This window comes from Heteronotia binoei, chromosome 13 (genome assembly GCF_032191835.1).
Source record: "Heteronotia binoei isolate CCM8104 ecotype False Entrance Well chromosome 13, APGP_CSIRO_Hbin_v1, whole genome shotgun sequence".
NCBI lineage: Eukaryota > Metazoa > Chordata > Lepidosauria > Squamata > Gekkonidae > Heteronotia > Heteronotia binoei.
Genome location: NC_083235.1, coordinates 57,197,266 through 57,211,008, shown reverse-complemented (window position 1 = coordinate 57,211,008; position 13,743 = coordinate 57,197,266).

Here is a 13,743-nt window from a genome sequence, read left to right as displayed (position 1 = left end):
TTGGAGAAGTGGTCAACATTTGAAACACTTTCTTCCCTCTTCCCTACCAAAAAGAAGAATGCTCTCACTGCCATCTGCTTTGCTGAAGCAAAAGAGTCACCGTAGAGTAGTGACTAAAGCAGTGGACTGAGACAGAGAAGAGCTGAGGCTGAATCTCCACTCGCCATGAAACTTACTGGGAGACATTCTCTCTCTTCCTAGCTTGCCTCACAGGGTTGTTTTGAGCAGGGCTTTTTTAAATAGGAAAAAACCCAGCAGAAACTCTTTTGCATAATAGGCCACACCCCCTGATGCCACCATTGTTTTGCACAGGGCTTTTTGTGTAGAAAAAGCCCGGCAGAAATTCATTTGCCTATTAGGTCACACCCCCTGACACCAAGCCAACCAGAACTGTGTTCCTGTTCAAAAAAAGCCCTGGTTGTGAGGATAAGTGGAGGAGGGAGTTCCGTATATGCTGCCCTGAGTTCCTTGGAGGAATGGTAGGATAAAAACGCACTGAGTAAACAAGCCCTCAGAACAAAGGACTAGAGGCTAATTGCATCACCTCCATTTAACCAAGAAATTCACCACAGAAAATTCAGCCCAGCCCCCAACTGGATCCTCTGACACTGTCAAACTCATCTCCCTCTTCTTCTTTGCTTCCAATCTTTGGTATGTCTTGTTGCTTGCAGGGGTGTAGACTTTTCAGTTTCCCGGAGGAGGGGTGGGCTGGGGCCCAGTCAGAGCCATTTGATCCAGTGACATCATAGGGAGGAGCCAGTGACATCACAGGAAGGGGCCTCCATTATCACTACCTATGAATTTATAAAGAAGCTCCCTCCCCATAAATTTAGGGAGCACCCCCCCAACAATGCCCATGGACTGGGCCAATACAGGAAAAGGTGCGAGTTTGCCAGTGGTTATAGTGGTATCTCAGAGGTCTCTTGCTGTGTCCTGTTTTTGAAATTCACTTTTAGAATAGTCACTTTAAGATCTGCAAATATACATATCATGTGCATAGGACAAACCAGTGGTCACAGATTTGATAGTAAAAGGCAATGCAGAAAAGCTTTAAGGGAACATTTTATAGGTTTCCCTGTGGACGTTCACTTGCAGGTGTATTGTTTCTGCCTCATTAATAAAGTACGATTGTACTGAAATTGACAAAACTATGGCATCACAGATACCTTTGTTTGATAAATTCAAGGGTCTCTGACCAAGGGCAGAATACAAAACAGTTTCTGGGTGCTCAATTTCTGAGCAATGTACAAAGTTCAGAGTTAGTGGCAATGTTCTTCTCACTTCAAACTCATATCCTACAAAGTGAGTACAAGTACATTTTGAGGTAATTCAGAACAGTGCCCATGGCCCATGGCCCCATACCACCTAGGATTTTATATACCTTGGCCTCTTAGAAAAGTGCTTAGAAATTCCACCTTAAAAACACAGATATTCAGAACAAATCATTAATGAAAATCACATGATTCAATTTATGGGAAATGACCGCATTCCTTTTTTTTATTCAAAACAATTTTATTGGTAACATATGGTAATAAATCTATTTCTTACATCTTTAATAACTTCTTTTATCTATCCCATATATTACTTTCTACCCACCCCTCCCCCCGTTACTTGACCCCCGCCGGTGCTATTTACTTAAAATACTAATATTTAAAGGTACCCTTAACTATTAAAACAAAAATTTATATTCTTCTTCTAAAACTTAATCATTATCAAAAATTGTCCAATGTCCTTTTATTTTCCACTCTTTTTCTACATGTCTTCTAAACTTTTTCCACTCTGTTTTAAAAACTTCTAAATCATAGTCTCTTAATATTCTTGTTAATTTGTCCATTTCACTCCATGTCATAACTTTTATAATCCAATCCCATTTCTCTGGTATTTTTTCTCGCTTCCACAACTGCGCATATAATGTCCTAGCAGCTGAAAGCAAGTACCAAATTACAGTTCTATCTTCTTTTGGAAATTTTTCCATTTGTAATCCCAACAGAAAAGTCTCTGCAACTTTCTTAAATTCATATCCCAAGATCTTAGAAATTTCTTGCTGAATCATCTGCCAATACTTTTTTGCTCTTTCACAAGTCCACCACATATGGTAGAAAGAACCTTCACGTTTTTTACATTTCCAACATCTTTCTGGCATCTTATTGTTCATATTTGCCAATTTTTTAGGAGTCATATACCATCTATACATCATTTTAAAACAGTTCTCTTTAATACTATGACACGTCGAAAGCTTCATAGAAGTCTTCCACAAGATTCCCAAGTTTCCATCTGTATTTCTTTATTTACATTAATTGCCCATTTAATCATTTGAGATTTCACTACTTCATCCTCTGTAGATCATTTTAAAAGTAATTTATATATTTTTGAAATTAATTTTTCATTGTCTCCAAGCAGAACTCTTTCCATTTTTGTTTGCTCTTTTCTTATTCCTTCAGTTTTAATATCATTTTCCACCAAGCTCTTTATTTGTTGCATTTGGAACCAATCATATTTAATATTCAGCTCTTCAGCAGTTTTCAGTCCTGTTTTGCCACTTTGTATTTTTAATAATTTAATAATTGACTATATGACAACCACTTTTCTTCACCTATCTCAGCCGTTATTTTTATTACTTCAGCTGGCACTATCCATAACAGTCTTCTCTCATCTCCATATTTCTTATATTTCATCCATGTATTTAGCATTCCTGTGCATGGTATTTTTCCACTCTTCAGGTTCAACTTGCAAAACACATTGGGCTTCAGCAAATGATCTTCAGACAGCTGAATTTTACCACTTTAACTTTTAATTAACAACACAAACTGTTTCTTTAGAAATTACTTTTAGAAATTACACTACAATCAAATATTCTCCCAATCCCGTTACCCCTTTTGCTCCCACAAGCATCCTCTCCTGCCATATCCTATCTCCCCACCCCAGCAGTTACCATGTGCTGCATGATTTGTGGCAAACCTTAAAGATTGCTTCATCTACGTACAACATAGCTGTTATGGTGCAGCTATTCAGAAACCCCTGTACTTAACTGACACTGAATGTGTTTCTTCTAATAGATGCTCTTTGAATGAACTCATTAGCTATAACATTAAGATCAATTTCCTGAGAAATATGTTTATGTCCATGAAGAAGAGCCAAGTGATTGAGCTTATCCTGTCTCATGCTTGACCGTAGCTACCTAGGTAGGGTTGCCAAGTCCAGTTCAGGAAATATATGGAAACTTTGGGGGTGGAGCCAGGAGACTTTGGAGTGGAGCCAGAAGACATTGTGATGGAGCCAGAAGCAAAGTTGTGACAAGCACAATTGAGCTCCAAAGAGAGTTCTGGCCATCACATTTAAAGGGACCGCACACCTTTTCAGTGCCTTCCCTCCATTGGAAATGATGAAGGATAGGGGCACCTTCTTTTTGGGCTCATAGAACTGGATTCAACACTCCAAACTTTTTGAAACCTTGGGGGTTGTTTTGAGGCGAGGCACTGGATGCTATCCTGAAAATTTGGTTCCTCTACCTCAAAAAACAGTCCCTCCAGACACCCACAGATCAATTCACCATTATACCCTATGGGAATCGATCTCCATAGGGAATAATGCAGTGTCCAGCAGACATTTCCCTCCCCCCACTGTTTTCTGATGACCCTGAAGCACGGGGAGGGCCTGCTTCATTGGGCAAACTGGAAACTGGGGATTGGGCAAACTGGAAACTGCAGTGTACTGATTAGCAAACACTAGAAATAAACCACTGCATTTTTATATTGCAAATAAATGCTTAAGCAATTTCTTTAATAATGATGGAATTATATTATTATCACAAACCAAAATTTCTTAAATGTCCATAAAAAAATCAAAAAGTTATTTCACACCACTCTTGTAAGGTAGTACTTTACAGTCCAGTGTCTCAGTTCTCCTTTGCTTGAAAGACATAGACAGTACCATGCTTGTATGTGATTCCTCCTATGGGTAGCAGATCAAAGTTTGACAGGTGTGGCGGCTACACAGGTCCTAGGTTCAGTTCTGTGTTTCGTTCACCTTCCACTGGCTGATTTCTTTTACCTTTGGAACCCCTGCTAAAGGCAATTGCTCACACATTACAATACAATGTTACTTTGCAGCTTGCACAAATGCGGGGGGGGGGGGCAAAGCAGTTTGCATCATTCTTCTCTCCCCCTATGTGATCTGAACAACCACCCTTAGAGGCAGGTTAGGCTGGAAGTCTATGCCTGGTCCAAAATCACCCAGTCAGCTTCCTTTCCCTTGCTGTCTTCGCACCCACCCAAGTGAAAGCATTCCATCCCCCCACCTCAAGGGGAGCTGATCTCTGCCATCTATTTGGATAGCAGTTGTAATTTTGAGTGATCTCCAGCCCTCACCTTGAGATTGGCAGCACTGTTTCCCCAGGAGGAAAGGCCTTTCCATCAGAGGCCTATGGTGATCCCTTGGGAGTTTCCCAGCAACCTGGAAAGGTACTACTAAAGGCCACTAGCCAAGTGCCCCCTGCCTGTTGCCAATCTCCAGGCCTCACCTCTTAGAATTACAACTCTCTTAGAATTACAACTGCTATCCAAAGAGATGGCACAGATCAGCTCCCCTTGAGGTTGGGTGGGAGACATACAAGTTAGGGCTTCAGAGTGGAATCTGCCAGACCCAGGTTCTTACTCCTAGTACAGATAATAAAGCAGACAGTCAACAAATGTGAGAACTGAGTTGGAGTCCAGTAGCACCTTTAACACCAACAAAGTGGTGTATATAGCCCCTTCAGGGGTGGAGGTGTTTGTGAGTTTCCGGCATTGTGCAGGGGGGTAGACTAGATGGCCCTAGAGATCCCTTCCAACTCTATGATTCACAGTGCCTTCTTACCTTTTGATATTGTTTCAGACACTAGAGTTTCTACAGACACAAATATTTCTCTGACATGAGGCATGGATTTTTTTTTACTAGAGGGTTGGATAAGGTATAAATTCATACTTTCATACCTCCATACTTTCTTTGCCAACAGACTCCAAACATATTTAAGTATTGATGTGTTCTGCATATCAAAACTTTAGCAATTAATCTAGAAGGTCCAAAGATACAGCAAAATTTTTTGCAGAAAACTTACCTTTGCAATGTTAATTGTCCTCCTTCAGCCCTCTAAACAAGTCAGATGAAAGGATTAAAAAGCACCTTTTCTTCGTAGATCTGTCCATACTGATAAGTGGACTCCACCCTTGTTGCCTTATCAAAGTTCTCTTTCCCCACCCACTTGACAGCTCAGGTCAAAACAGCTTTTCCCAGAGACAAAGATTCACACATACATATGTGTGTGGGAAGGAGATGTCTACTGTAGCTCAATTAGCATTTGTGAGGAAGGTAAGAGTCTCTGACAACTGACTTCCTTCTTGGTAGCCAGAGGAAAAAAACACACAGAGGGAATAGCTGCTTTACCGCTTCATATGCCTTTGAAGGAGATAATTTCAAAGGAGTATTCCCAGCGGGGGCTTAGCCCCCAGGGAAAAAATTGAGGGGGGGGCGGAGCCCCCGTGTACTTTACGCCTATGGTTGCCTGTATCTCTTAAGCCACTTTGGAAAAACTGTCTGAGAAACAAGAAAGAAATATAATAAGCAAACTAATCAACTCATGTTTGCATGCCATGGCAGAGGTTCCTAGTCTTGTTAATCCTACAGGCACTTTTGGAATTTTGAGAACAGGGTGTGGGCACCTTGATAACATGATTGACCACAGTCACAAAATGGCTGTCATGAGGTGCTAGGTCCAATCATAAAATGTTGGGCTGTCATATGTCAAGTGTCCTCCTAAGATGGAGGTAGCTTTTTTCTTAATGGCTGTTCCCTGCAGACACAAAGCTGATGTCCTGGGTTCTTCCAAAGCATATTCTGTTCCAGTAAGATTGGCTCTTTGTTTGGGGGAAGAGATACTTTGTTGAAGAAGCAAATCAGAAGCAGAAAACCCAGTGGAGGACACCATGTCGGGGACCAATACCTTATGGCAGGGGTGGCCAAAGTTGCTTAACGTAAGAGCCACATAGAATAAATGTCAGATGTTTGAGACAAAGTAGGGAGGGAGGGAGGAAGACAGATGGGGAGAGAAGGGTGGAAAGAACGCACCTGGATCGGGGCGGTGTGGTGGTGCTGATGTTGTTGGACCTGTCGGCTGCGTTCGACACGGTCGACCATCGGCTACTGACCCGCCGCCTCGCCGATGTAGGGGTGAGGGGGTCTGCCTTACAATGGCTTGCCTCCTTCCTCGAGGATCGGGGACAAAGGGTGGCAATTGGGGGCGAGCTGTCCCAGAGGCGCACACTGGATTGCGGAGTGCCTCAGGGGGCAGTTCTCTCACCAATGTTATTTAATATCTACATGCGCCCCCTTGCCCAGATTGCCAGGAGACATGGACTTGGGTGCCATCAATATGCAGATGACACCCAACTCTATCTGCTAATGGATGGCCGGCCTGACTGCGTCCCAGAGAATTTAGACCGGCCCCTGCAGGATTTGGCAACCTGGTTGAGGAAGAGCGGGCTGAAACTGAATCCAGCGAAGACAGAAGTCCTTTGTCTGGGTCGGGGCGCTCGGGGAGGGGAAATACTTCTCCCGGTCTTCGACGGGGCGCCGTTGAAAGCGGCGCACCGAGTTAAGAGCCTGGGAGTTTTACTGGAGCCTGCATTATCAATGGAGGCCCAGATTGCAGCCACTGCCAAGTCAGCCTTCTTCCATCTAAGGCGGGCAAAGCAGTTGGCTCCCTTCCTAGAGCGCCAAGATCTGGCAATGGTGCTTCATGCAACGGTCACCTCGAGACTGGATTAGTGTAATGCCCTCTACATGGGGCTGCCTCTGTGCCGAACCCGGAAGCTGCAACTGGTGCAGAACGCAGCGGCTAGACTGTTGTTGGGACTCCCTAAATAGGAGCACATACAGCCTGGGCTGCGCGAACTGCACTGGCTGCCAGTTACATACCGGGTTCGTTACAAAGTGCTGGTCATTACCTTTAAAGCCCTATATGGTCGAGGACCTGTCTACCTTAGGGACCGTCTCTCCTCATATGAACCCCAGAGAGCACTGAGGTCAGCCGGGAAAAACCTGCTGACTGTCCCCGGACCGAGAGAGGTGAAGCTGCAAAGCACCCGTAACCGGGCCTTCTCCTCTGTAGCCCCGAGCCTATGGAACCAACTTCCAGAGGAAATGCGGGCCCTGCGGGACCTAGAACAGTTCCGCAGGGCCTGCAAGACCTTCCTCTTCAGACTGGCTTTCCCTGATCGAAATGGAAATTGCGAAGGAAACCGCCATCAGAAAAAGTAAACATAGCACTAGCACTTTTAAAAATTAACTTAATTTTAAAGCTTAATCAGATTTTAAGTAAATGCTGATAATGTTTAATGTAGTTTTATTCACTTGTATAATTTAACTCTGAACCATGTTGTTAGCCGCCCTGAGCCTGCTCCGGCGGGGAGGGCGGGATACAAATAAAATTTGTTGTTGTTGTTGTTGTTGTTGTTGTTGTTGTAAATGCATTCTCCAAGCTGTCGACTGGCTTGGCTTGGAGAAGTGATTTAAAGAGACAAATGCCTTCTCCAAGCCAGTAGACAGGGTGGTGGGGGCTTCAAGAGCCACACAATGTGTGTGGAAACTTCCAAGCCATAGTTTGGCCACCCCTGTCTTATGGTATGCACAATGAGAAGATCACAACCTTATAGTATATGCAAAAGGGGCTGTGACATTACTGTCACAACAAGCACAATTGTATACAACCTCTGTTTATTGCCTATAGCCAGGGCTTTTTTTTTTTTTTTTTTGGAGCAGGAACGCACAGGAACGCAGTTCTGACTGGCTTGGCATCAGGGGGTGTGGCCTAATATGCAAATGAGTTCCTGCTGGTTTTTTTTCCCCTTCCAAAAAAGCCCTGTCTATAGCTATTCTAGAGGCAAGATCTGGTCTGAATTCCAGGAACAGAAGTGTTGTGTGGTTTGAGATGACTGGGAGTTTATAGCTGAAATGTCCATTCCTGAGGCAAGAGGTACAAAAGAAGAAGTCAAGGATGGGGCAAGGTCAGCAGCTGTGGAATATGTTCAGAATACAGAGTCAAGATTGAAGTTAGTGGTCAAGCAAAATCTGTAGCTGAATAGGTAATCCAGATGTACAGGATACAGGTGCAGATGAAGGACCGGCTGGCATGTGTCCAGGAAAAAAATACAGTGACTGGAACACAGGTAGAAGGGCAGGGGTAAAGGAAAGCAAGGTTCAAGAACCAGGCAAGGTTACCTGTTGCTGATGCAGGAGTGTGAACTTAAACAACAAGACTCACAGAATCAAGTGTCAAGCTGATTTGCAATAGGGTGAACTTTAGAGCAGGCGGGGAGCCTACGATGGATCTACCAAACAGAGCAAAGGAGATTCACACATCCTTAAATCGATTCTGAAGAGTATTGCAGTCCTATCGATTTTCCACTTTCGCCAAAGTGAGAAATAAGGTGTATTGTATTTGCAGGGGAATAAAATTCCTTCCTATTTTCTATTTACCATTTGCAAAGTCAGACTAGGGATGTGTGGCATCCTTTATGTATTGTTGGATGGGAAGGAGATATCCTTTTAAAGGGACGGAAACAAACTGTGCTGGAGGAAATATCTGTGGTTTCCTTTAAGTAGCAAGAAGGAAGCCAGGGGGGTTGAAACAAAAGGTTTCCACAAGCTACAGCTGGGAGATATCTTCTGTTAACATTAGGTCCACATATGCTTTGGAAGCTTCCTGTTTGTTAACACAGGCAAAGGGTAATGCCATCAGTTGCTCTCCTCTCACAAGATTGAGGGGTCCTGTGGTGAAGGCTGGGCAATGTGGAGTCAGCCCTGGACTGGGAGATACTTAAGCACGGGGTGGCAGGAGAAATGTAAACCAAAACTAGGGCTGGACTTTAGCAAACTGGCTAGAATGATGGTTGTGTATTTCCAGGCAGGGCCTGAAGATCTCCTGGAATTTCAACTGATTTTTAGACTTCAGAAAGAATGGTTGCTTTGGAAGGTGGACTCTACAGCATTATACCCGGTTGAGGTCCCTCCCCAAACCCGGTCTCCCCAGATGTCACCCCCAAATCTCCAGGAATTTCCCAACCCTGAGTTGGCCACTCTAGGTTAGTTGCTGGCTGTTCTGGAATTAATATTTCTATCTCTAGATGTAGTCATTGACGCATCTACTGATAGTTTCCCAAAAGGAAGAAGATCCTAAATGTAAGTCAACCCCTAAAAAGGTTATACAATAGGTTTTTTATTATTATTACTGTACATAACTGAAACCTAAATGCAAATTTAAGATGCCCCCTTCTTTTTATTGATGGCATGTGGAACAATATCTACCTTTCAGATAAACAGGATTAGTACATTTTTATTCTGTCCCTCCTCTAAGAAGTTATATACACAGTTCTCTTTTTTCTGTATCATCCTCACATCAAGCCTGTTATATTAGTTAGGCAGAGGACGTGTGGCTGGCCCAAGGTCACCCAGTTAACGTCATGGCAGGATGGGCACTTGAACTTGGGCTCCTGAATTCCACTCACAACATCACACTGGCTCTTAATGCAGAACTTCAAATCCTCAGTAATGGGAAGGGGGTTATTGATTATATTAAGAACAGCAGGGCTTCTTTTGACCAGGAACGCACAGGAACACAGTTCCAGCTGGCTTGGTGTCAGGAGTGCATGGCCTAATATGTAAATGAATTCCTGCTGGGCTTTTTCTACCCCAAAAAAACTCTTGTGTGAAACAATGGTGGCATCAGGAGCTGTGGCCTAATATGCAAGTAAATTACTGCTGGGCTTTTTCTACAAAAAAAGTCCTGAAGAACAGTGATGATACAGTTTTGTAGGGTGACCAGAGGAAATGAAGGGCTTTTATGAAAGGTATCTCCAGCTGAAAAGGCAGTAGTTACAAAGAAGCTAAGAGGAAGTGGAGACTGGTTTTCTCAGGGGCTGCTTTTAAATGTAGAACAAAGTTCAAATCCAGTGGCATCTTTAAGATTAACAAAGTTTTATTTGAGGCACATGAAAGCAGCTTATACCTTAAGTAAAACTTTGTTGGTCTTAAGGGTGCCACTGGATTCAAACTTTATCCCGCTGCTTCAGACCAACAAGACTACCCACCTGAATCTGCTTTTAAATGTGTGCACATTATGTGCCATTAAGTTGCTTCTGGGTTCTGATGACCCAATGAATTAATGACCTCCCAAATGTCCCATTGTTAACAGCCTCAGGTCTTGCAAACTGAAGACCATGGCTTTTTCAATACAAGCTTTGAATCCTACCTCTCTGTTTCTTCCAAACCTATGTTCATAACAGCAGCCAGCTCTGGAAGCTCTAGGCAGCCAGCCACAGCTCCAGCTGCTCAGGTGATTCAATAATCCATCGGGCCGCCCACCTAGACTGCCTGTGCTAGTAAGCAGGTCTTTAGTTCCAGTCAACAGCAGTACAAATGGGCTATTTTAGCTGTGGGGCAGGATGTGCTGCTGCAGATGCATCTCATGAGGGCCTAGCCATGTCCCCCTTTCCTCATAACACACATTCCAATTGTGCATATAAGGTATGTGTATTTTCAATCACATTAGTGATTCTGTCTCCAGTCACACTTCTGCTTTGGGTGTCTGTTGAGGCGATTCATTGTCATGGTGCTATCCTGTGTTTCTTTTCAGTCTGGGGCATGCTCCTTAGCTCTTCCTCCTTCAGGAGCCTGAGAAGAATTCACCTTGAAACGTTAATCAAAATACATCTGTAGAACAGACTGGAAATGGTTGAATGGTCATTTCCTCTCCCCAAGGCCCAAACAATATTGGAGCTATGATTGTGTGGCACAGACATAAGGATCCCTAACAAAGCACCCACAGGAGAATACAGTTTCAGGAATTCTTTGACAAAAGTCACAGCCATGAAACTGGTATAACCCCCACCCCCTCCCCAAAACAGGGTTGAGTTTGTTTACCTGAAGTCTCTGTGTTAGGAGAAAGGGCTGATATTTGTTAACCCATTATTCTCTACTTGGATATAGATTTGTAATGTACATATGCTGTGTGGATCTAGCAACTGTATCTGGTATTCCTGTCTTGAGGGCCAAACTTCACATTATGATTTCTAACATGTAGTTTCTAGGTTCCCCTGACTTGATAGTGACTCTGGCAGGGTCAGGTGCGAGGGGACTCATTTCACACGCATGCAAGGGCCTGATTTGGATCAGGGTTGCAGTGCAAGGAGAGAAGGGATTTCAGCTTTTTCTGCGGCACCTTTTCCACGATCCAGATTTGACCAATTTATATGCTGCAAATATGTGCAGTTCCCAAATGGAGCAACAAGCACCCCCTCCCCCCCCCCAAAAAAAGGATCAGGTTGGGGATGCAGCACAGGGGAAGGCTGAAGCCCTTCACACCCTGCACTGATTCTGAATCAGAGCCCCTGCATTTATTAAATTGCGATTGTTGTGGGGATAAAATGGGGGAGAGGAGAATGATTTAAGCTACTTGGAGTTCCCATTTTGGGGAACAGCTGGGTATAAATGAAGTAAATAAATAAACCCATGGAATGCACTGCTGAAACTAGGGTTGCCAAGTCCAAGACTTTGGGGATGGAGTCAGGAGACTTTTGGGGGTGGAGCCAGGAGACACTGAGGTGGAGCTAGGGGGGAGGGGCGGAAACGGCGCCAGGGAGCGTGGCGAGCCGCCCCGCAGCTGCCGCCTCTTCTCCGCTTGCCGTGGCTGCTCCTCCGAGATGGGCTCAGGCTGAGCCCATCTTGGAGGAGCAGCCACAGCGAGCAGAGAAGAGGCGGCAGCGGCATGGCGGTCTCGCCCGTTCCGCCTCTGGGGTGGAAGCGGGGGGGGGGTGGAGGCAGGCCGGGGGCGTGGCGAGCCGCGAGTCCGGGTCCTAGAAGGGCCTGGATTCGCAGCTCGCCATGCTCCTGGCCTGCCTCGCCCTCCCCTTCTCTGGTTTTGCCTGCGCTGCTCTTGGCTGCTCCTCTGAGATGGGCTCAGCCTGGGCCCATCTCGGAGGAGCAGCTGAGGTGGGCGGGGAGGGGGCGGCAGCGGTGCGGCGGCCTCGCTGGCTCCAGGATCAGGCAGCTCGCCATGGTCCCCGGCGCCGTTTCCCCCTCCCCCCGCTTCCGTTTTTTTGGGGAGCGGGGGAAGAGGGTGGAAATCCTGGGGTCCCCCGCCAGGGCGGGAGGGTTGGGAAGCCTAGCTGAAACTGAGTTTAAAAGAGGAGGAGATGGTCTAAAAGATGAAGGCAAAGGAAGGTGCTTCCCATCCCCTAAATCCTGCTCTTTCAATCCTCCACCCTCAAATCTCCGGGTAATTCCAAACCCAGAGTTGGCATGGCAACCTTAGGAGGGGATAAAGGGCTCCTGAACTCAGCAGGCTTCAGGGCACCTTGGGATACCGACACAGCTGAGGAGTTTACTGACAGACATACCTGGAGGCACATCCTGTAGCAGCAAGACTTCTCTGAGATGGCTGTGTACATCTTTCCTCTAAGAACCTCCTTTTGCATTTGTTTATCCTCTTGACTGGAAATAATAGGCCAGGATATCCTTGCACAAAATGTGCTGTGCAGTCTCGTACAACTAGTGAAAAGCCTCTTGAGCTAATATAATTCTTTTTTATGTAGGCCAGTCTGGACATTCAGTCTCATCCAAGGCCTGAACAAGGACTCCCCTTGGGGAACCTCACCCACCTGTGGCTTCTTCTTGCTCTTGACATTACATACACTAGCACATTTTGCTATGTCCCCAACCCAAAGTGGCCAGGAGTGAGGACAAGGACAAGGCCAGGAGTGAGGACAAGGAACATGGCCTGTGAGCAGGGCCAGCCCTTCCACTAGACAAACTAGGCAAATGCCTAGAGTGCCAGCCTTATGGGTGCGCCAAACTGAGTGCCCCCCCCATGTGACTTGATGACGTTACCAGTTCGGGGGGGGGGGTGCCAGAAGTTAGCCTTGCCTAGGGTACCAGTCAGTCTAGGGCCGGCCCTGCCTGTGAGCAGAGAGTGAAGGCTCTGGACTCACCTCCTCCCAGCCAATGTGTGTTTCGGGGGGGGGGATGAGAGAGGAGTGGCTAAGTGTCCTCCTACTCCTCTTCTTTGCCTTTCACCTCCCATTCCATTCTCTCAGGGAGAGAAGGGTTCAGCCTGCTAAGGCTGAGTGCAAGGTGAACCTTCCACTTGCTGGCTCTCTGATCAGGGTGAAACCTGGCAACATAGAAGAAGATGGGCCCTGTAGCCCTTGCCCTTTGCCTCCCAGACCCTTGCTGCTGGTGAGGTCTGAACAAGACCCCTTCCAAATCCCTACCATGATTGGATCTGAACAGAGTCCTGATGGTGGAGCTAGTCATTCTCCCTAACTAGGGTTGGCAACTTCTAAGTGGGACCTGGAGTTCGAGAATTACAGCTGGTTTCCAGATGATACCGATCGGTTCTCCTGGAGAAAATGGCTGCTTTGGAGGATGGGCTTTTTGGCATTATGCCCTGCTAAGCCCCTCCCTCCCTTTCCATCTCTAAATCTCCAGGAATTTCCTAACCTGGAGATGGCAACCGTACTGGCCTCAGCCCAAAGGACTTCATGCACTGGCACTGGGATAAAGAAGAAGAATTGCAGATTTATACCCCACCCTTCTCTCTGAATCAGAGAGGCTTACAATCTCCTATATCTTCTCCCCCCACAACAGATACCCTGTGAGGTGGATGGGGCTGAAAGGGCTCTCACAGCAGCTGCCCTTTCAAGGACAACCTCT